The 24,442-nt window shown below is 43.4% G+C and overlaps 1 pseudogene; it reads left to right on the top strand.

Moving 5' to 3' along the window:
• Nucleotides 1-24,128, top strand: part of LOC132209347 (utrophin-like) — a 35,708-nt pseudogene extending 11,580 nt beyond the window's left edge.
• Nucleotides 24,129-24,442: the final 314 nt, after the last annotated feature.

Below are 24,442 nucleotides of genomic sequence, written 5' to 3'. Positions count from 1 at the left end.
ACTAATGGGCATATTTCATTGAAAGCTGGTACGTACGGGTATGGTCCAAGGAAGAACTGATTAGTTTTTGACAGATCCAGATTTATTTCTCTATTTTTTAAAGCAACAGTTACAATTGGTCGGATAGGCAAATGATCATCTTTCTGGAATATTATTGATTGATTTAGAATGTTGTGGATTGTGTCAGCCCTGATAGTAGAATTTGTCATAACTATCAAAACATGAGCAGATTTTTGAGAGCAGATTATCAAATTGGCCTGAAGCTTTCTCAGTGAGATGGAAGCTTTTAAGAAAAGGATTTATTTTATCGGCCTTGCATTTACAAAGAATCAGTCAAGTGGAGAAATGCCTCAAAGAAAAGCTGTGTAATTATAGTCTCATGGATGTTTTTTGCACAGGAGGAGGCCATGCGGTCCGTAGTTCCTGCACTGCTCAACAAAGATCTGTCTGCATCGAACTCACTTTGGCTCATAGCCCTGGAGCCTACGGCAACACAAGTGAATATCTAAATACTTAAATATTCAGACACTTTCTGAATCAGCCACACTTTCAGTCAGTGAGCTCAGGACTCCCACCACACTGGGAAAATAGGTTCTCCTCAACTCCCCTCTTAGCTTTCTACCTGTGAACTTCAATCTATGCCCCCTGTGTATTGACATGTCTACGAATGGAAAAAGCAGCTTCCAGTTATCCTTTCTATGCCCTTCAAAATCTTAAACATCTTTACCAGTTCCCCTTGTCTGCTTCAATCTTGGCATCGGTCAGATGGGCAGGTCAGTGGCAGATTGATATAGCCTGAAGAAGGATTAAGATAAGAGAGTACTTAATGTGGCAAAGCCTGTCGTGCCCGATGGAGGTCAGCAACGACAGTCAGCAGTGAAGTCCACCGGCAAGGATGGGCGGGCCTTAGCCCAGCGCAGGGGAATACGAACCGTCATGGGGGAAGCCTCGGTCAGAGTGTCTGAAAACTCGTGGCTTAAGAAAGGACTGTAATGTTTGACTTTTTAAACTTTTGTTTTTATTTTTCTACTGTGAAACTAAGAAGACTGTAGTGCTGAACTTTTTAGCGTATTCAATTATTTTTATAACATAGAGCATGGAACGGTACAGCTCAGTACAGGCCCTTCGGCCCACGATGTTGTCCCGAACTATTACCCTCATCCCAAGGTCTGTCTCACCTCCACCACTACCTTATACTGTCATCCATGTACTTGTCTAATGGCCGATTAAATGCCCCTAATGAGGCCGACTCCACTACCCTCTCCGGCTTTGCGTTCCACTCCCCTGCGACTGAGTAAAGAAGGATGGATAAATTTTCTACATTTGCAACTGAAATTTCGTACCAAGGTACTTTGTACCTGAGATGGCACCGTCTGAGGTGGCATTGCACTCCTGTACCCTGTATTGAATATGTGTGATAATAAAACCTAAGTCTAAATCTAATGCATAGCAGGACACTGGGAAGCTGAGAGGAGAAAAGGGATCCTAGGGTGCTAGTTCATAAATTCCTGAAGGGGTCAGGTCAGGCTAGTAAGGGTTGTTACAAAGACATATGGGACATCTCCCTTTATCAGATGGTAAGAGTGGGGAGGTCACTTTGTGCTGTTTAAAAGTTTGGTTCGGCCACAGCTGGAGTTGTGTGTGGCATTTTGGTCACCACCCATCAGGAAGGATGTGATTGCACTGGAGGGAATGAAAAGGATGTTGCATATGTTGGAGCATTTTAGCTGTGAAGAAAGGCTGGAAAAATTCAGATTATTTTCTGTGAAGCAGAGAAGTTTTCGGGGTTGAGTGGAGGTCCTGATAGAGGCATATAAGATTATGAGAGGTAAAGATAGGTTGAGTAGAAAGCATTGTTCCCCTGAGTTAAATCATCAATAACGGTAGGGCATAATGTTAAAGAGAAACACGGGAAATTTAGCGGAGGTTTGAGGAAAATCGTTTTCATCCAGAGTGTGGCAAAGGTCTGGAATGCATTGCCTGGGAGGGAAGTTGAAACAGGAAACCTCACACCCTTTGAAAAGTACTTGGATGAGCACTTGTAATGGCATAATATTTTTGAGAATGGTCTAGTGTGTAAAAATGGGACTAGTATATGTCGCAGTGTGTTTTTAGAGGTACAGCCTTAGTGGGCCGTAGGACCTCTTCTGTACTCTATGATTCCATGAGAACCCCCAGCCCAGGCAGCATCTTGGTTTTTTCAGTAATGTCCAGGATCACACCCTTCATAGTGTGATCCCTTGCCTTGTTAGCCCTCCCGAGTTCGTCAGCTCACACTTTTCCTGGTTGAGTTCCAATTGCTGTGTCCAGCTGACCAGTGTGCTGATCTCCTCCTGAAGTTTATTCTTTCTGTCTGTCAACCAATTTTGGGTCCAGTGTACCACTTTGCCTTTGATCCCATGGCTGTTATTTACATGACCATTCCGTCGATATCCTCCTCACTAAATTAGTCATTCGCTAGCAACACGGTCATACACACTGTGTTTAAGCCAAAATGATGAATCTCGTTGACAAATTTCAAGGGTCCTTGTGGCAAGCCCTGCACAACCCCACTCAAAGCAAACATCCTGTCAAATAGATATCCCTCTACCATCAATCACCCTGTGCTCTCTGCCTCAGCCAGTTTTGGCTCCAGCGTGCCTCTTTGCCTTTGATCCCGTTGACTGTTGCTTTCTTGATCAGTCTGCCAAGGGGGGCTTTACTAAGTCCACATCGAATGCATAAGCTCATCAACACTCCAACATCTCCTCAAAAAAGGATCAAATTTCTGAAACGTGACCTCACCTTAACAAATCCATACTGACTATCCCTGATTAGTTCATGCAAGTACATTCTACCCCTAAGAATGCCTCTTTATAGCTTCTCCAGTGCTGAGATTATTCTGACTGGCCTTTAATTTCCTGGTCTGTTCCTCTCTCCATTTGTTCATCGTAGGACAATGTTCATCGTCCTTCATGACTTCACGTGTGATTGACAAGGGTTTGAAAATTGCTGACAGGGGCCCAAATATCTCCTCCCTCACTTCCCTTGCTCGCTGGTATACATTTCAGTTCGGCCTGTAGATGTATCCACTTTTAAATTTGCTGAACCAGCTGCATCTTCCGATGTCTAAACTTCTGATGTTCCTAGGTCCTCTGCCCTGATATCAATACTTGCAGTGTCCTTTTCCATTGTAAAGATTGACACAAAGTATTCATTGAGGACAGTGCCCATGTTTTCCAGGTCCACACAAAGATTATCTCTGTGAAAAGAACGAGGAGATATCAGAGAGGTTTGAGATTTACAATCAAGAAAGAAATGACTTCCTTGGAGAATCATACAACATACATTGTCCATTGGTGCCAAGAAACAGAAGTTTTTGTTTCCACAGTTGTTTGCAAATAGCCAATCAAGATCATAAAATAATGTTTTAAGATAATTTACAAAGCAAGGCAATTGAGGAAGATATATTGGATGTATTGAACTCTTAACTACCTCCCTTAAGTTTCGGAATATCAAGTTTTTTCTTATGGATAACTTTTGCAGACCTCTTCAAACAAGGAGCTGAACCCACAGAATTATGTGACCAACAAAGCCTGAGCCTTTTGCTTCACAATGCAGTCCAGATCCCTCGGCAGCTGGGTGAGGTACCTTCATTTGGAGGCAGCAACATTGAACCAAGTGTCCGCAGTTGCTTCCAACATGTAAGTGTGCTCTGCGCCACTTCAGAAGGTCAAGCGGGTCTACTTGCCAGTATGAATTTTGTGCTCATTTTCGGTTTGAATTAGTTCCAGAGGCCAACATGTACCACCACTAATCCAAGGCTATCATGTTTATAAATAGTCAATGTTTTTAATCATTAATTTAATAAAAACAATGTCAGAAACCCCAATGATAGTGTATTAGATATGTCTGAGGATAGCGGATGTAAACTTGACACAATTAATCATGCAGCTGATCTTTTATTTTCTTCTAGGGCCAGAACAAACCAGAGATTGATGTTAAACACTTTGTAGAGTGGATGAGATTGGAGCCTCAGTCCATGGTGTGGCTGCCTGTTCGACACCGTGTGGCAGCTGCTGAAACTGCAAAACATCAGGCGAAGTGTAACATTTGCAAAGAGTACCCACTCGTAGGTTTCAGGTGAGATGTGCAAACCAGCAGAAAGTTAGAGGGAGTTAGTTTTTAAAGAAAGCTTTTACTTTAGATGTTCTATTAGAAACTCCATCAGTCAACAACACAACTGAGATCATCACAAAACCCGAACAAATTCATGGACCAGAGAAGTAATTAGGACAAATTAAGTATCAACTTCTTTACCTTAATTTTTTGTGAGAGGTGAGTGCTGTATGCTTTTGGTATTTTGTTCGCAGTTGCATTGATCACAGACACTGTGGCTCAGAACGGATTGTGACTCGACTTCCGGTTGGTTCTGTAATTTGCAATTATTGGGAATTTACAGAAAGGCCTTTTTATTAGTCCTGTAATCAGTGTGTGTGCATCCTATGAAAGTGATTGCTGTGTTGTTGCTAAATGATCGATAAAACTTCTTGTCCACAACTCGTAAATTAAATTGCAGATTTGGACAGGATTTCTAAGGGGTAAATTGAACCTTTTTGGTGAACTATTCTCCTACATTTCTAAGATTGGCCATCTTGGAGAAGGTGCGTGTTACTGCCATTGATCTGATCAAACAACTCTCTGTCTGAGAAGAACTGGAGTGAGAGCCCAACTGTGGATGAAACTATGACTGCCGTAACTAAATCAAGAGCAACAACGACCCGGAGTCAATTGAATTCCATCTGAAGCTTGAGGAATGGTGGCCTAACTCTGAAGGCCAAGATCTGTTAGCTTTTCATGGACTATGAGGAACAGGGCAGGATTTCACAGAATCTTTAAGATGCCATATCCTGTACAAAACTGAAGGAGAAATGTCAGATTGCTCAAAGAACCATGAGATCACCAGCCTTTGCATTGCTGGGAAGATTCTGGCAAGGTTACTTCTGAATAGGTTTATACCACCATGGCAAATGAAAACCTTCCGTGCGAAGGGAACTTTGTGAAAATGTTGGAGAGAGACAGAGCAGGACCAATTTACAATAACGATTCCAGGGTTGAGATATCTCATTATGAAAATTGATTAGAGGAATTGGGACAGCTTTCCTCGAAGATGCTGAGACTTAGAAGAGATTATTTTGAATCTTGCAAAATCATTTGAGGTCTGGTCAGAGTAGACGAGGGGAAGACTTTGCTACTTGTGACAGAATTGAGAATAAGATGCAGAGGTTTGAAGTGATTGACTAAAGAAGTAACTGCAGTGTAAGAAATAGCTTTATCACAGTCTATAGAATGCATTACCTAGAGGAGGCAGTTTCAGTAAAAGATGCAAGAAAGCACTAGTTGATTAATTAAAGAGAAATAATGTGCAGGTTAAGGAAAAGGCACTAATTTGTGATATGTATTTGGAGATCTAGTTCAAACATGATGGACCAAATGGCTTCCTTTTACTGTGATTTGGACTTAAAATTACTTTAAAGTAAAGTGTAATTGGCTCTGGGACACGGCGGAAAAGGGTGAGGTAAACAGGACGTGAGTGATCGCAGACTTGACAGTTCGAGGGACAGATAGGAGATTTTGTAGCCGCAATCAGGAATCCAAACACAAAACTTGCATGAAAGAACAAAGAAGAGGAATAGATTCAGTTGCCCCGAGCGAAGACTGTGACCACACCTTCACCCGCTGTTGGAGAATCTGCCTGATATGAATGAACCAACCACCAATAGGTCCGCAACCAAAAAGCACAACTTTCCTCGCGTGTTCATCCAGTGAGAAGCACCAAGAGGAAGGCAGCCTTTTTCCTACATTTTGTAAGCTTGACCATTTGGGAAGAGAGCCCCCCTTCTCTGACATTCTGTTCTCTCAAGATCAAATGTATTGGTTCCTGATGTTGCGTGAGGCCAGTGAACTTCCACAATTCTACCACACTGTTGCTTCCAAATCTATTTCTTTCCTTACCATCTTCTCATGTTTCATCTTCTCAATCAACCGTCTGTCTGTGTTTCTTCCGAATGTTGTTCAGAAAAGTAATTCCTTTCATCCCTTTAACTTCCAAATTATGTTTGTTCCTCACGGAAACTGGTATTCTGCTTCACTTTATCTATTGCCTTGAAAATTCTGGACTAATCTGTAATTGACAGTGAGTTTCCTGTTAGCAGTGCTATTTACAAGAGGATTAACTGAACTTAACCACTTCAGTGCATAATTTAATATTGGCTTGCATATCTCCAAAAATTTTAAGAGCCTGCTATTTGTACTTTTATGTTGGTTTTCATGGCTATTTAGTTTCTGCTCACACATTTGAGTGCTTGCTGAGTCTCAGAGTTTGGCTTCATGACAGGAATCCTGAAGGCAATATCCTCTGTTTTGCACCATCTCATCGTATTGATGACCTACATTCTGTATGCAGTTCTATCCATTCATCTGTTGATAATTTCACACTACATTGATCAAGTCCTTCCATTTCATGAGAACATTTTCCATTCTTGCAAGGGATTTGGCTATCACTGGTGAAGTTATCATTTGTTGTCCTTCACTAATTGCCGTGGAACTGAGTGGATGGCTGGGAGGGTGGTTCAGAGCTACCTACATTGCTGTGGCTCTGCAGCCACATGTAGTGGTGTAAGGATGATCGAATACTCCCCGAAAGGACATGAGTGAATCGGATGGGTTTTTACCAACATTTGTTGATAGTTTCATGATAGTGTTGCTGGAAATAACTTTTAGTTCTGAGTATTTTTTAATGAAATGTAAATTTGACCAGCTACAGTGTTGGAACATGAACCTACATTCTCCAGAGCATTTAGCTCAATGATATTGCCACTATACCACTGTGACTCAGCCATTATTGCAGTTTATTTCTTCGCTATTTCTTCTCTTTCCCTGGAGTACTTCCCTTCTGCTGTCTGAGCTGAAAATGTGTGTCCTCCTCCTTCAGTGTTGCCTTTACAGCTTCACATGTTACAATCGCTGCTCGTCAGATTTACCTTTTCCAGGAAGATTCTGGCAAGGTTACTTCTAAATAGGTTTATGCCACCGTGGCAGATGAAAACCTTCCATACTATGGGAACGTTGCAGCGCAGAAGCAATTTAAATAATTCCAGGGATGGGATATCCCATTATGAAAATTGACTGGGGGAGTTGGGACAGTTTTCCTCGACTGACCTAGCATTTGCTTCTCCCCACACAATTTTGCCGTTTCTTCAAAATAAAAAAAATACATAATTTAACTACTTAACTTGCATTCCTTGGATGGTTAAAAATATCCAAACAAAAATGAACATTTCTCTTACTTCTTGTTCTTCCTTAATCGGTGCCGCAGCCTCAAACACTTAAATTATGACATCTGCCGAAGCTGTTTCTTTTCGGGACGCACATCCAAGGGGCACAAGTTACATTACCCAATGGTGGAGTACTGCACTTCAGTGAGTAATACATTGTTCCACTTGATAGAATTATTCCGATCTGTGGAAACTTAGGGATTTAACCATTTAAATACAATCTGCCCTCAAAGTTGAAGTAGTTTGCTAAAATGATAAAAGGCCAACAGCTTAAATCAGGCTTCAATACCAGAAATACAATGTTGTGCAGAAGCTCTTTGAGGTCAAGTTGAGGCTCACGCCCACTCTTTTCTCCAGCTTTGTCACCACCATTCTTAATCTCATCAAGAACAAGCTTCTCAGTGGCCTGGACAGGATGGATGGAAAACCTTTTCACCTCAACCAGTTAAAATCACCGAAGAAAATGACACTGACCTCGCTTATGGAGCTTCAGTATGTGGTTCACAACGTCATTTCCGCTCGCAGAAGTCTTCAAATCTCCCTTAAGGCCTTTGCAGAAGTATACTGAAGAATTAGCCTCAACCTTAAATTTGCCACCCAGGTTGATGGGGTTGTTAGGAAGGCATACCGTGTGTTAGGCTTCATTGGTAGAGGGATTGAGTTTCGGAGCCATGAGGGCATGTTGCAGCTGTACAAAACTCTGGTGCAGCCGCACTCGGAGTATTACGTACAGTTCTGGTCGCCGCATCATAGGAAGGATGTGGAAGCGTTGGAAAGGGTGCAGAGGAGATTTACCAGGATGTTGCCTGGTATGGAGGGAAGGCGTTATGAGGAAAGGCTGAGGGACTTGAGGCTGTTTTCGTTCGAGAGAAGAAGATTAAGAGGCGACTTAATAGAACCATACAAGATGATCAGAGCATGAGATAGGGTGGACAGTGAGAGTCGTTTGGCTCGGATGGCCATGTTTGACACGGTGGGGCATAGCTTTAAATTGAGGGGTGATAGATATAGGACAGAAGCCAGAGGTAGGTTCTTTACTCAGAGAGTAGTAACGGCATGGAATGCCCTGCCTGCAACAGTAGTAGACTTGCCAACTTGAAGGGCATTTAAATGGTCGTTGGATAAACATATGGATGATAATGGAATAGTGTAGTTTTGATGGGCTTCAGGTTGGTTTCACAACATCAAGGCCGAAAGGGCCTGTACTGCGCTGTTATGTTCTGTGTTCGAACCTCAAGATGACTCAAATCCTTTACCAATCTGTCAAGTTGTGGCCCATCTTTTCATCAAAATTAATAGAGAAATCCTCCCAAATGTAGAACATTTCCCTTAGATGGGACGCTCTCTCTCTTTTAAGGCTGACATCGATACAGAGATTCTAACATTACGTCCAATCTGCGAGTGGCACCTTTGGACTCCAGAGGATGAGAATGCACAATTGTGACATCTGTGCTGATCGCAAGATCCTTGAGTTCAAGGCATGCATCGTTCAGCCTCTTCTATATGACTGTGAAACCTGGATAACATAGAGCTGCCACTTCAAGACCCTTTCAGCACAGTTTTGTCATGGATTCTCCACATCAGCTAGGAGGAAAAACCTCCTAGCATCAGCATTGATGCCATGATGATTTGAAACAAACCCCATTGGGCTGGCCATGTACTTTGGATGCCTAAGTTATGACTACCAAAGTAAATTTTTGCCAACTCAAGGAAGGCATCTGATCAAGAAGTAAAAGGAAGCATTTCAAAGACCTTGAAATGTTCCTTCAAGAAATACTACATCGAGGTCAAAGTATGGGATATCCCCATTCAGAAGAAACCAACTTGGTGAATCTCCTGTATGAAGGCACATAATTCTTCAACAGCACCAGACAAGAAGTTGAAGTGTGGGAAAGGAACTGGAGAAAGGAATGCTGGTGTTCTCAAGGCCAAGACCACTTCCATCACACTGAAAGACCTCCTAAACATGTGGTCAGATATGTGGCTCTAGTTGAGGCTAATCAACCCGCACAGAGCTCATGACCTGTGATATGGAATTTCCAAGCTGGGCAATCATACTCATCAGCCAGTGATGGCTCTTAATATTGTGCAGAATGTGATTTGATCACAAATGAGTACTGTGTGTAGCTTTGAGCATTGCCACAGAAAGACCAGGTTTTATAGAATAATCAGAATGGTGCTGCATGAGAAACTGGAATTAGGAGGAGATAGGTGATACTTAATTGTTATTTGTTTCTGGGCCATTGGCATCGCTAACTGGGCCAGCATTTACTTCCCATCCTTAGTTACCCTTGTAATTGGTGAATCAATGTAGCCCATGTGCTGTAGGTAGACTCAGTCAGTCAGGGGAGAATTTCCAGGACTTTGACCCAGTGGTAGTGAAAGAACAGCAATATATTTCCAAGTTGAGATGGTGAGTGGCTTAGACAGGGTGTTGTAGGTGGTGCTGTTCCCATATATCTGTTACGCTTGCCCTTGTAGATGAAATTTGTCATAGGTTTGGAAAGTCCTGTCTCAGGATCTTTTGCAGATTTCTCAGTGCATCTCATAGATGGTGCACGCTGCTGCTATTGAGCACTGCAGGGAGGAGGCTGCTTTTTCCTGGATGGTGTCGAACTTCTTGAGTGCTTTCGCAGCTGCACCCATCTAGGCAAGTGGGGATTATTCCAACATTCTTCTGACTTGTTCCATGTAGCTGGTGGACAGGCTTGGGGAATCAGGAGGTGAGTCACTTGATGCAGTAATCGGAGCTTTGGGCCTGCTCTAGTAGCCACTGCATTTAAATAGGAAGTCCAGTTGAATTTCTGTTCAGTGGTAAAACCCGGGATTTTGATAGCGGACAATTCAGTGATGGTGACACCTTTGAATGTCAAGGGACAATTTATGGATTTTCTCTTCCTGGAGATGGTCATTACCTGGTATTTGTGCAGTATAAATGCGACTTGCCAATTACCAGCCCAAGCCGAGACATCGTTCTGGCCTTGTTGCATTTGGACATGGACAGATTCAGTATCTGAGGAGTGGTGAATGATGCTGAATATTCTGCTATCCCTGGTGAACATCCCCACTTCTGAGCTTATGATGGAGAGATGATGGGATAAATCAGCTGAAGATGGTTAGGCTTCGGACTGTACCCTCAGGACCTCCTGCAGGTGACCTCTAACAACCAAAATGCCAATCATGAGAGGCGATGACCTAATGGTATTATGACTAGACTATTAATCCAAACACTCAGGTAATGTTCTGAGGACCTGGTTCAAATTCCACCATGGCACATAATGGAATTTAAATTCAATGAAAATCTGGAATTAAGCGTCTAATGATGATCGTAAATCCATTGCCAATTGTCGGAAAACCCCATCTGATTCACTTATGTTCTTTAGGGAAGGAAACTGCGTGGCCTGCTGTGGCCTACATGGAACTCCAAATATCAGTTGGGCAATTTGGGATGGGCAATAAAAGCTGGTCTAACCAGCAATTACCTCTTTCCGATTCAAGAATGAAAAAATATCGTCCTCTGTACAGATATTATTCCAACCAGTGGTGAGTTTCTGCTGGATTCCCACCAGCTCCAGTTATGCGAGCGCTCTTTGATGCCACACTCGGTCAAATGTAGCCATCCTTAGCTCACCTCGGGAATTCAACTCTTTTGACCATGTTTGAACAAAAGCTGTAATGAAGTCAGGAGCTGATGAGGTGGCAGAATTGAGGATCTTCTACAGGGATCCGAGGGATGTGGCATATCGAGATTTCCAGAAAGAATTTGACCAGTTGCTGCATAAAAAAGTGAACCAGAAGGTTAGATCCAAGGGGATTAAGGGTAGAATATTGGTTTGAATAAAGGGCTGGCGAACTGACAGAAAGCTGAGTGTCAGGATAAATGAGTCTTTGCCTGGATGGTGAATTGTTACTGGTGGGTTGCTGCGGGGTTCAGGTCTCTGACCTGAACTATTTGTAACGTATACAAATGATATGTAAGCAGAGACAAAATGTAACATAACAGAATGCGTGGATGATTCTGAAAGAGATGGGAAAACAGCCTGTGATGTGAAATAAAACAGAGACAGCTGAATATTGACAGGCGAGGAGAATGGACCAGAATCTGGCAGGTGGTTAATGTGCATAAGCACAAGGCTTGCCTATTTTGTCCATGAAAAAAAGGGCGAATTTTTATTTAAATGGAGGGAAGGTTCAAAGTGTGTCAGTGCAGAGTTGTCTGGCTGTCTTTGTAGCTGAAAGTGGGTATGCAGGAAGAGCATAGCATAAGAAAGGCAGATGGAACTCTGGCATTTATCACCAAAGGACTGGATCATTAAAGTAACACAGTGTTTTTCCGAACACATTGGGTGTTGGTGAGACCAAAGTATTGTGTCCAGTTTTGATCCCCTTACTGAGGATGGATACATCTGCACTGGAGGCAGTTCAGAGGAGGTTGGACTGATTGATTCCCGGGATGAAAGGGCTGTCATATGAGAAGTTGCTGAGTAGCTTGTGCCTGTACTTGCTGGTGTTCGAGAGAGTGAGGGGGTGGTTCTGATTGAGGTATATAAAATAGTAAAGGGGATTGAAAAGATGGGCATTGAGCACATGTTCGCCATTGTGGGACAGTCTCAAACAAGAAGCTGTAGCTATCGAGTGAGAGATGGAATGTTCAAAATGGAGATGAGGAGAGAGTTGTGAATCTGTGGAATTCATTGCCCCTGAATGCAATGGAGGCAGCACCAATCGACCGATTCAAGAAAGAAATAGATATGTTTCTGATGAAAAATAGGGAGAAAGGGCCATGGGGAGCAGGCAGGAGAGTGGAGTTGAGATCAGGAAAGGATCAGCAACCACGGCTAACAAGATAAGTCAGGGACAGGATGAAAGCAAAAGAAAAAGCATAAAATGTGTTGTGGTTAGTGGGAAGCCAGTGGATTGGGAAGCCTTTCGAAAACTAGCGGCGGACATGTAAAAAGGCAATAAGGGGGAAGATGATGAAATTTGAGGGCAATATTAATGAGGGTAATATGGAAAAAAATTGCATGAGTTTTTTTCAGCTAGAAAAGGTATGAGAAAGGCAAGAGTACAAATAAAGAGAACAAAGAAAATTACAGCACAGGAACAGGCCCTTCGGCCCTCCGAGCCTGCTCCGATCGAGATCCTCTGTCTAACCTGTCACCTATTTTCTAAGGGTCTGTGTCCATTTGCTCCCTGCCTATCCATGTACCTGTCCATAAGACCATAAGACATAGGAGTGGAAGTAAGGCCATTCGGCCCATCAAGTCCACTCCGCCATTTCAGTCATGGCTGATGGGCATTTCAACACCACTTGCCTGCACTCTCCCCATAGCCCTTGATTCCTTTTGAGATCAAGAATTTGTCGATGTCTGCCTTGAAGGCATCCAACGTCCCGGCCTCCATGCACTCTGCGGCAATGAATTCCACAAGACCACCACTCTCTGGCTGAAGAAATGTCGTCTCATTTCAGTTTTAAATTTACCCCCTCTAATTTTAAGGCTGTGCCCACGTGTCCAAGTCTCCCCGCCTAGCGGAAACAACTTCCTAGCGTCCACTCCTTCTAAACCATACATTATCTTGCAAGTTTCTATTAGATCTCCCCTCAACCTTCCAAACTCTAACGAGGACTATCCCAGGATCCTTAGCCGTTCATCATACGTTAAACCTACCATTCCAGGGATCATCCGTGTGAATCTCCGCCGGACATGCTCCAGGGCTAGTATGTCCGTCCTGAGGTTCAAAATTGGACACAGTATTCTAAATGGGGCCTAACTAGAGCCTTCTAAAGCCTCAGAAGCACATCGCTGCTTTTATATTCCAACTCTCTTGAGATAAACAACAACATTGCGTTCGCTTTCTTAATTACGGACTCGACCTTCAAGTTAACTTGTAGACAATCCTGGACCAACACTTCCAGATCCCTTGGCACTTCTGACTTGCGAATTTTCTCACCATTTAGAAAATAGTCCATGCCTGTATTCTTTTTTCCAAAGTGCAAAACCTCACATTTACTCACATTGAATTTCATCAGCCATTTCCTGGGTCACTCTCCTAAACTGTCTACATCTTTCTGCAGCTTCCCCACCTCCTCAGTACGACCTGACTGTCCACCTATCTTCGTATCATCGGCAAACTTCGCCAGAATGCCCGCAGTCCCTTCATCCAGATCATTAATGTATAAGGTGAACAGATGTGGCCCCAACACTGAACCCTGCGGGACACCGCTCGTCACCGGTTGCCATTCTGAAAAAGAGCCTTTTATCCCAACTCTCTGCCTTCTGTCAGACAGCCAGTCCTCAATCCAAGCCAGTAGCTTACCTTGAACACCATGGGCCCTCACCTTGCTCAGCAGCGTCCTGTGAGGCACTGTATCAAAGGCCTTTTGGAAGTCTAGATAGATAACATCTACTGGGATTCCCTGGTTTAACATACTTGTTACCTCTTCAAAGAATTCTAATAGGCACGACGTCCCCTGACTAAATCCATGCTGACTTGTTTTAATCTGACCCTGCACTTCCAGGAATTTAGAAATCTCATCCTTGACAATGGATTCTAGAATTTTACCAACTACTGAGGTTAGGCTAATCGGCCTGTAATTTTCCATCTTTTGCCTTGATCCTTTCTTAAACAAGTGAGTTACAACAGCAATTTTCCAATCATCTGGGACTTTCCCTGACTCCAGTGACTTTTGAAAGATCACGACCAATGCCTCCGCGATTTCCTCAGCCACCTCCCACAGAACTCTAGGATGTAGCCCATCGGGGCCAGGGGATTTATCAATTTTTAGACCCTTTAGGTTTTCTAGCACTTTCTCTTTTGAAATGCCTACCGTACTCAACTCTGCCCCCTGACTCTCCCTAATTGTTGGCATACTACTCATGTCTTCCACTGTGAAGACTGACGCAAAGTACTTATTGAGTTCTTCAGCTATTCCCTGATCTCCCATTACTAGCCTTCCAGCATCAATTTGGAGCGGCCCAATATCTACTTTGGCCTCTCATTTGTTTCTTGTGTATTGAATGAAGCTTTGACTATCATTTCTAATATTACTAGCTAGCCTACCTTCAAAATGATCTTCTCCTTCCTTGTTGCTCTCTTTGTTATCCTCTGTCTGTTTTAGTAGCCTTCCCAATCTTCTGATTTCCCAGTGCTCTTGGCCACTTTATAGGCTGTCTCTTTTACTTTGATATATTTCCTGACTTCCTTTGTCAGCCATGGCTGTCTAATCCCACCCCAGATAATCTTTGTTTTCTTTGGCATGAACCTCTGTACTCTGTCCTCAGTAACACGTATAAACTCCTGCCATTGTTGGTCTACTGTCTTCCCCGCTAGGCTCTGCTTCCAGTCGATCTTCGTCAATTCCCCTCTCATGCCCCTGTAATTACCTTTATTTAACTGGAATACCATTCCATCCGATTTTGCCTTCTCTCTTTCAAACTGCAGACCGAACTCTCCCATATTATGATCACTGCCTCCTAAGTGTTCCCTTACTTTAAGATCTTTTATAAAGTCTGGCTCAGTGCATAGCACCAAGTCCAGAATAGCCTGTTCCCTTCTGGGCTCCATCACAAGCTGTTCCAAAAAGCCATCCTGCAAACATTCCATGAACTCTTTCTCTTTGGATCTACCAGCAACATTATTCACCCAATCCACCTGCATGTTGAAGTCCCCCATGATCACCGTGACCTTGCCTTTCTGACGTGCCCTATTTATTTCTTGGTGCATCTTGCGCCCCTCATCCTGATCACTGTTAGGAGGTGTGTACATAACTCCCATTATAGTTTTTTTTGCCTTTGTGGTTCCTCAATTCCACCCACATAGACTCCACATCTTCTGACCCTATGTCATTTAGTGCCGTAGATCTCATTCCATTCTTAACGAACAAGGGAACCCCACCCGCTCTGCCCACCTCCCTCTCTTTTCGATATGTTGTGAATCCTTGGATGTTTAACTGCCAGTCCTGAGCTCCCTGCAACCATGTCTCTGTGCTGCCTACCACATCATAATCATTCAAGAGGATTTGTGCTGTTAATTCATCTACTTTGTTGCGAATGCTAAGAGCATTTAGATGAAGTGTCTTAATGCAAGCTTTCTTATCAATATGAGAGAGGTTGGACATGCCAAGATGCCTTAAGTTATCCTTCCTTTTTGCTGTATTCCTAGTCTGCCTCGAGCTTAAATCCTCCTGTACACATGCTATCCTGTTGCTTATCTTTCCATTTAACTCCATACTCCCTGCCTCTTTCACTTTCCCTTCCCCCCGACTCACGAGTTTAAAGTCTGACTGACCACCCTATTCATCTTTTTTGCTAGAACACTGGTTCCAGATCGGTTCAGGTGGAGACTGTCCCGATGGTACAGATCCCCCCCGGTTCCAAAACTGATGCCAATGCCCCATGAAATGGAATCCCTCTTTCCCACACCAATTCCTTCGCCACATGTTTACTTCCCTAACTTTCTTTTCCCTATGCCAATTGGCACGTGGCTCGGGCAGTAATCCAGAGATTATCACCCTTGAGGACCTGTACTTCAATTTCTTTCCTCGTGTTTCATAATCCCTGAGCAGGACCTCTACCCGAGCTTTGCCTATGATGTTAGTCCCAACGTGGACCACAACAACCGGATCTTCCCCCTCCTGCTCCAATATCCTTTCAACCCGGTCGGAGATGTCTCGCACCCTGGCACCGGGCAGGCAACACACCGTGAGGGACGCCCGATGCAGCTTGCACAGGATACTATCTGTCCCTCTAATTATAGAATCCCTGATAACAACTACCTGTCTTTTTGCTCCCCCCCTCTTGAATGACCTTGTGCGCCACGGTGCCATGGTCAGCTGGCTCATCCTGTCCACAGTCCTTTTCCTCAACCGTACAGGGAGCAACAATCTCATACCTGTTGCAGGTATCTGTCCAGATATATCTGAAAAGACGCTAATGTGTCTGCGTCTACCAGCTCCGCTGGCACCGCGTTCCAGGCACCCACCACCCTCTGTGTATAGAACTTTCCACGCCTATCTCCCTTAAACTTTCCTCCTCTCACTCTGAACTCATGACCCCTAGTAATTGAGTCCCCCACTCTGGGGAATAAGCTTCTTGCTATCCACCCTGTCTCTCCCCTCATGATTTTGTAGACCTCAATCAGGTACCCCCAATCTCCATCTTTCTCATGAAAATAATCCTAATCTACTCAACCTCTCTTCATAGCTAGCACCCTCCATACCAGGCAACATCCTGGTGAACCTCCGCTGCACCCTGCCCAAACCGTCCACGTCCTTTTGGTAACGTACACAGTACTCTAAATGTGGCTGAACCAAAGTCTTATACAACAGTACATGACCTGCCAACTCTTGTACTCAGTACCCCGTCCGATGAAGGAAAGCATGCCGTATGCCTTCTTGACCACCCTCTTCACCTGGCTTGCCACCTCCAGGGAACAATGGACCTGAACACCCAGGTCTCTCTGTTCATCAATTTTCCCTAGGACTTTACCATTTACTGTATAGTTCGCCCTTGAATTAGATCTTCCAAAATGCATCACCTCACATTTGCCCGGATCGAACTCCATCTGCCATTTATCTGCCACACTCTGCAGTCTATCTATATTCTGCTGTAATCTCTGACAGTCCCCCTCACTATCTGCTGCTCCACCAATCTTAGTGTCATCTGCAAACTTGCTGATCAGACCACCTACACCTTCCTCCAAATCATTTACGTATATCACAAACAACAGTGGTCCCAGCACAGAACCTTGTGGAACACCACTGGTCACAGGTCTCCAATTTGAGAAACTCCTTACTACCGCTACTCTCTGTCTCCTGTTGCCGAGCCCATTTTTTTTCTATCCATCGAGCGAGCACACCCTGGACCCCATGCGACTTCACTTTCTCCATCAGCCTGCCATGGAGAACCTTATCAAACACCTTACTGAAGTCCATGTAAATGACATCTACAGCCTTTCCCTTTCAATCAACTTTGTCACGTCGTCAAAGAAGTCTATTAAGTTGGTTAGACATGACCTTCCCTGCACAAAACCATGTTGCCTATCACTGATAAGCTGATTTGCTTCCAAATGGGAACAGATCCTATCCCTCAGTATCTTCTCCAGTAGCTTCCCGACCACTGACGTCAGGCTCACTGGTCAATAATTACCTGGGTTATCCTTGCTAACCTTCTTAAACAAGGCGACAACATGAGCAAGTCTCCAGTCCTCCGGGACCTCACCCGTGTCTAAGGATGCTGCAAAGATATCTGTTAAGGCCCCGGCTATTTCCTGTCTCGCTTCCCTCAATAACCTGGTATAGATCCCCACCTTAATGCCTTTTTGGAGACCCAACACTTCATCCTTCCTTGTGTCAACTTGACCTGGAGTAAGCAAACATCTATCCCTCACATCACCATCTGTCATGTCCCTCCCCTTGATGAATACCGATGCAAAGTATTTGTTAAGAATGTCAAGATAATACAGTGTGAGGCTGGATGAACACAGCAGCACAAAGCAGCTTTTGTGCTCCTGAGATGCTGCTTGGCCTGCTATGTTCATCCAGCCTCACATTGTATTATCTTGGAATTCTCCAGCATCTGCAGTTCCCATTATCTCTGTTAAGAATGTCACCCATTTTCTCTGACTCAGTGCATAACGTTGCTTCTTTGTCCTTAAGTGGGCCAATCCTTCCTCTAGTTACCCTCTTGCTCTTTATATATGAATAAAAGGCTTTGGGATTTTCCTTAACCATGTTTGCCAGCAATATCTCATGTCTTCTCTTAGCCCTCTTCATCCCTCGTTTCAGATGCGCTCGAAATTCCCCGTGTTCTTCCAAAGATTCATCTCTCTTCAGTCGCCTGGACCTAATCTATGCTTCCTTTTTCCTCTTGGCTAGTCTCACAATTTCATCTGTCACCAATGGTTCCCTCATCTTGCCTTTTCTGTTCCTCATTTTCACAGGAACATGTCCTGCACGCTAATCAAACTCTCTTGAAAAGCCTCCCACATATCAAATGTGGATTTACCTTCAAACAGTTTCTCCCAATCTAAATTCCCCAGATGCTGCCAAATCTTGGTATAGTTGGCCTTCCCCCAGTTTAGAACTCTTCCTTTAGGACCACTGCCATCCTTGTCGATGAGTATTGTAAAACTTAGGGAATTGTGGTCGCTATTTCCAAAGTCACTCCCTGCTGTAATTTCAACCATCTGGCTGGGTTCATTCCCCAGCACCAGGTCCAGTATGGCCCCTTCCCGAGTTGGACTACATACACACTGCTCTTGAAAACCCTCCTGGACACACCTTACAAATCCTGCTCCATCTTGACCCCTAACACTAAGTGAATCCCAGTCAATGTTGGGAAAATTAAAATCTCCCATCACCACCACCCTGTTTCTCCTACACCTTTCCATTATCTGTTTACATATTTGTACCTCTATCTCACGCTCGCTGTTGGGAGGCCTGTAGTACAGCCCCAGCATTGTTACTGCATCCTTCCTATTTCTGAGTTCTACCCATATTGCCTCAATGCTTGAGCCCTCCATGGGGCCCTCCTTCAGTACAGCTGTGATATCGTCTTCGACCAGTATTGCAACTGACATTAAAAAGTAGCAGTAGATCACTGGAAAAGGAGGCTGAAGAATCAGTATGAGGAACGAAGAAATGGAAGAGGAACTGAACAGGTACTTTGTATCAGTCTTCATGGTGGAAAACACCAATCGCATACTAGAACTTTGAGAGTTAGGGGCAGTGGTGAATTTCACAGCCATAACTAAGGAAAAGGTGCTCGGGAAGCAGAAAAGTCTGAAGGTGGACCAATCACCCCTGGACCAGATGGACTGTACTGCAGAGTTCTGAAGGAGATAGCTGAGGAAATTGTTGAGGCATTAGTGCTGATCTTTCAGGAATCACTGGAGATAGGGAGGATCTCAGGGATTTGGAAAATGGCTAAAGCAACACCCCTGTTTATGAAAAGAGAGAGGCAGAAGAAGGGAAATTATAGGCCAGTTATCCTGACCTCAATCATTGGTAAGATTTTAGAGTCCATTATTAAGGATGAGATTGCAGAGACCTTGGAAGTACATGACAAAATCGGGCTGAATCAGCACAGCTTCATCGAGGGGAAGTTATACTTGACAAATCTGTTAGAATTCTTTGAGTAGAAAGTGAGCAAGTTAGACAAAAGGAAGCCAGTGAATGTGATTTGTTTGGATTTCCAGAACGCTGTTGAGAAGGTACCAAATAAGATGAGAGCCCATAGTGTTTTAGCAAGGTACTGCCATAGATCGAGCATTGGCTGACTGTCAGAAGGCAGAGAGTGTAGATAAAGGGGTCTTTTACAGGATGGCAGCTGGTGACTAGTGGAGTCCTGCAGGGATCAGTGTTGGGACCACAACAGTTCACGTAATACCTTCATGATATGTACGAAGCAACTGAGACATTGTTGCTGAGTTTACAGTCGACACAGTGACAGATGGAGGGACAGATAGCAGTGAGGAAGTTGAAGAAGGACTTGCATAGGCTCGGAGACTGGGCAAAGAAGTGGCAGACAGAGACTGTGTGGGACACTGTGAGGTTATGTGCTTTGGTAGGAAAAATGGAGGCGTAGATTATTTTCTAAATGAGAACGGGCATTTGAGGTCTGAAGCACAACTGTCCCTCGTTGCCCTTGAGAAGGTAGCAGTTAGTTTCCTTCTTGAACTGCTGAAAGTACATTTGCTGTTGGTAGATACAATGCCATTTGGGAGGGAATTTTGGATTTTGACCCAGCATGTTACCAGCTGAGCCTGAACATTGTCCAGTTCACTCTGCACAAAATAACCCTTTTTACCCCTGGAATTAACATCATGAACGTTCTGAGAACTGCTGTTGTAAGCATATCCTCGCTTAATAGACCAAAACTGTACACTGTGCTCCTTGAGTGGCGTCACCAATGTCTTGTGTGGAAAGATTTTCACTCCTTCCCTCCTTGAAATAAAGATTTGCACCTCACGTGCCTTCTAAAATACATGCTGTGCATAGAAGCTAAATTTTTGTGCTTCATGTACGCCTTTTGGAAATCCAAATTAACGACATCTGCTAATTTCGCTTCAACGACCCGGTTTGTTGAAGAATTAGAATTCCTTGAAGTAGAAACTCAAATGGATTCACCATATTTTTAAATTTATCCTTTTCACTTAACTTATCAAATCTGCCTGAATATGATCTAAATGGTTTGCTGCTGCCTTCTCAATAATAAATTCTAGCAATTTCCCAATGACAAACTTTAGACGAAGTAAATTCGTACTTCGCTGCATTCTGCTGGGATGTTTCCACAATCTAGAAAAGATTACAGCCAATACATCCATTTGGGCAGCACGGTGACTCAGTGGTTAGCTCTTCAGCCTCACAGCGCCAGGGCCCGGGTTCGACTCCAGCCTTGGGTAACTGTCTGTGCGGAGTTTGCACATTCTCCCTGTGTCTGCATGGGTTTGCTCCATGTGCTCCAATTTCCTCCCGCAGTCCAAAGATGTGGATCGGCCATGCTGAATTGCCCATCGTGTTCAGTGGTGTTTGGGTTATAGGGGTGGGGTGGGATGCTGCAAGGGGCGATGTGGACTTGTTGGGCTGTCGGACTTGTTTCCACACTGTAGGGAACCTAATTTAATCTCATCTCTGCAGTCAACTCTTATAATCCTCCATGTTATCATCTAATTTAGTCTGAAGGGATGCCTGAGAACTAACGAAGTGAGGGAACAGGTTTTATGTCTGTATTAATTGAGGATGAATTGAGTGTGAGTTGGTTGTATAAATATGGGAGCTAGTAATTAGGGGTTGAAGTTTATGGAGTATTATTAAAAGAAATAAAGCTCTGATGGTACGATGTGGGGTTGGACTCTTTGCATACCTGGGATCCAAGTCTTTAGGTCCCAGGGAACCTGTTAACTTCATCTTCTCAGTTTTCCTCAATGTTTCCTTGAGGATTTCCTTCTCCCTTTTGCTCCCTACTTTTCGCCCATTGATATTTTTTGTATGTTTTCTACTGTGAAATCAGATGGAAAATATTGGTTCAAAGCTTGTGCCATTACCCTCATTTCCCATCATGAATTCCCCAGTCTCACCCTCTCATGAGCCATTATTCACTGTCTTTACTCTTTTCCTTTTGATACACTTGTGGAAGCCTTTACTGTATTTATATTAATGTCTCCCTCATTATTACTTTGGTCATCTTTTGTTCACATCTGAAATATTTCCAGTTCCACAATTTTCCAATCTTTCTTTCAATTTATACTATCTTTAACTTTCTTAGATAGCAACAGATGGCACCATGGTGCATTCTAGCTGTACATCCTTTCATTCTAAATTGACAATATTTTTGTTCAGAGTTATGAAATATCCCCTGAAACATCTGCCATTGTTTCTCTATGGTCTTACCTTTTAAACTATTTTCCCAGTTCAACTCTGCCTTTATACTCCTGAATTATCTTCAATGAAAGTTTAAGATATTAAACAGTTTCAGACCGAATTCTCAACCTCGACCTTGATGTAAAATTCTACCACATCCTGATCATTCTTATCCAGAGAATCCTATACTATTGATGAGTTGTATCTCAAAACATACTATCAGGTCTAAAATATCTTAATCCCTGCTTGGTTCCAGTGGTACAGTTTTAAGACTCCAAATGCATTCTGTGAATATATGCTGAGGGGTAGATAACTGCTCTTAACATCAAGGTGCCATTCAACCAAATATGACATCAAGGAGCCGTCGCAAAGCTGCAGTCAGTAAGAATCAGGTGAAAAACCCTCTGCCGGCTGGAACCTTACCATAAAGCAAGTGGTTGTGGTTGTTGGAAGTCAGTTGCCCCAACTCCAAAGCATCACTGCGGGGGTTACGTAAATTTGTGCCCTGAGCTCAACCATCTTCAACTATTTGATCAAATGCCATCCCTCCGTCAGAAGGTCGTACGTGGGGATGTTCTCAGTTGATTGTGCAATGTTCAGCACCACTCATAGCTCCTCAGATGCTGAAGTAGTCCATGTCCACGGAACATAACTAGTTTTGAGCTGAAGAGAAGCAAGTGGTAGTTGTGCTGCGCAAGTTACAGGCAATGAACGTCACCATTAAGGAGAATCTAACCATTGCCCCATGACTTACACTCCTTTACTGCCAATATGCTGAGGCTTATCAGGTTTCCAGAAACTGAATTGGACCAAACTTGTAATTATTGTGACGACAAGAGCAGGTCAGAGGTTAAGAATTCTGCAGTGAATAATGAGCCCCCTACCTACACAAAGCCTGTCCACCATCTATCAAGCCCAAGTCAGGAATGTAATCTCCACTGGTCAGGACTGGTGCAGCTCCGTCAACACTCAGGAAGCTTGAACCATATGGGACAAAGCAGCCTGTTGGATTGGTACCCCACCCACCACCTTCAACATCTGTTCTATCATCACTAATGCATAATTAGTGCCCCATGCAAGTTTCCCTCCAAGCCACACACACTATCCTGACTCGGAACGATATCACTGTTCATTAATAGTCATTGAGTTAAGATTCTGGAGCTTCTTTCTGAACAGCACTGCTCTAAGGACTGCAGTTATTCAAGAAGGCAGCTCACCACCACCTTCTCCAGGGTAATTGGGCTTAGCCAGCAACATCCACATCCTGTGAATAAAAAAGAATCTTCCAGACTACCTGTGCAAATTGAATTCACAGTTTATTGTAACATCTTTCTGACAAGATCCCATTACTTCTTGGTCTATAGCCTCTCTGCTATCCTGGACTGTATCTTCTGATAGGGGATCTATGAATCTGAAACTGTCACAGCCGTGACTTCTTTCCTTTGCTGCTCCTTATCTCTACCCAAACTGATTCTATATTTTGCCTGGGAGCCAGTTAGCTCAGTTGGCTGGTTTGTAATTCAGAATGATACCAACAGCATGGGATACTACACTGTCTGAAGTTACAATGAAGGAGTCTCCTTCTCAACCTGTCTCCTCATCTGAGGTGTGGTAACCTTCAATTTAAACCACCTCCAGATATCTCTCTTGACTGTGAGAGCAGCCCTGTGGTCCCATCTGGGACTATAGTGACTTTGAATCTCCAAACCAAGATAATTTCTCACCAATGTATTGATCTCATCTTTGACACAGTACAGAAAACCAAAAAAATTAAACCCAATGAGATGAATTTTGGATCACTGGATTATATGGCAAAATTGGACAAAAAAATGCACTATTGTTAAAATAATTAGCAGTTCAACCAGAAAGGCCACTAATGTGAATCCTGGATCTGTGTATCATTTGAAATGACTTAATTGTATAGTTCTAGTATTTGGCCACAAGATGGAGAATTCTTCTCAGGTGATGTTGTCGCCAGAAGATAGAAAGATGACAGAAATGTTTGGAGAGATATGGGCCAAGCACAGGCAGGTGGAACTAGTTCAGTTTGGGATTGTGATCAGCATAGACTGGTTGGACCAAAGGATCTGTTTTCATGCTGTCTGACTCTATGAAACTGAAGCTTAATAGTCTGAAACTCACATTCAGACATATCTAACTTTATCATAATCTTACAGAAAGATAGCTGACTTTATCCCTCAGAGTTGCAGACTCTTCAATTTTACATCTTCAAAGACATTTAGCAGGGAGAGCATGGATTATCGAGTGAGTTGAGTCGATTGGTTCATTGTTAATTCTGAACTAAATTTGATTTATTTTACATTTTTAGACAACATCAGGTGAAGATGTGCGTGATTTCACCAAGGTGCTGAAAAATAAGTTCAGATCAAAGAAATACTTGGCCAAGCATCCTCGTTTGGGTTATTTCCCAGTACAAACAGTCCTAGAAGGTGAGAACCTTGAGATGTAAGTTTATTGATGTGAGATTTACTAATGTATCAATGCCCATTTGGGAGTTGACAAATATTGCAGCATTATTCATTCTGCAGCTTAGCAGGAGAGTGAGGTTGTCCATTTGCGCATATGTCAGACATACACAATACAAAAACAAGGGGGGCTTAATGATATCATTGGTCCTCTCGCCTTCAAAACAGTGTAGTTACTCAGAGAGTGCATCTGCTGAGGACTTGTTGATACTGTCACTAACGTGCAACCTTCCTTGATATCTTTCTCTGTCCTCCAGTTCTGTCTTTAAAAACGACAA

This window comes from Stegostoma tigrinum, unplaced genomic scaffold (assembly GCF_030684315.1).
Source record: "Stegostoma tigrinum isolate sSteTig4 unplaced genomic scaffold, sSteTig4.hap1 scaffold_88, whole genome shotgun sequence".
NCBI classification, from domain to species: Eukaryota; Metazoa; Chordata; class Chondrichthyes; order Orectolobiformes; family Stegostomatidae; genus Stegostoma; species Stegostoma tigrinum.
The sequence above is the reverse complement of the archived record's forward strand: the minus strand, read 5'-3'. Positions and strand labels throughout refer to the sequence as shown.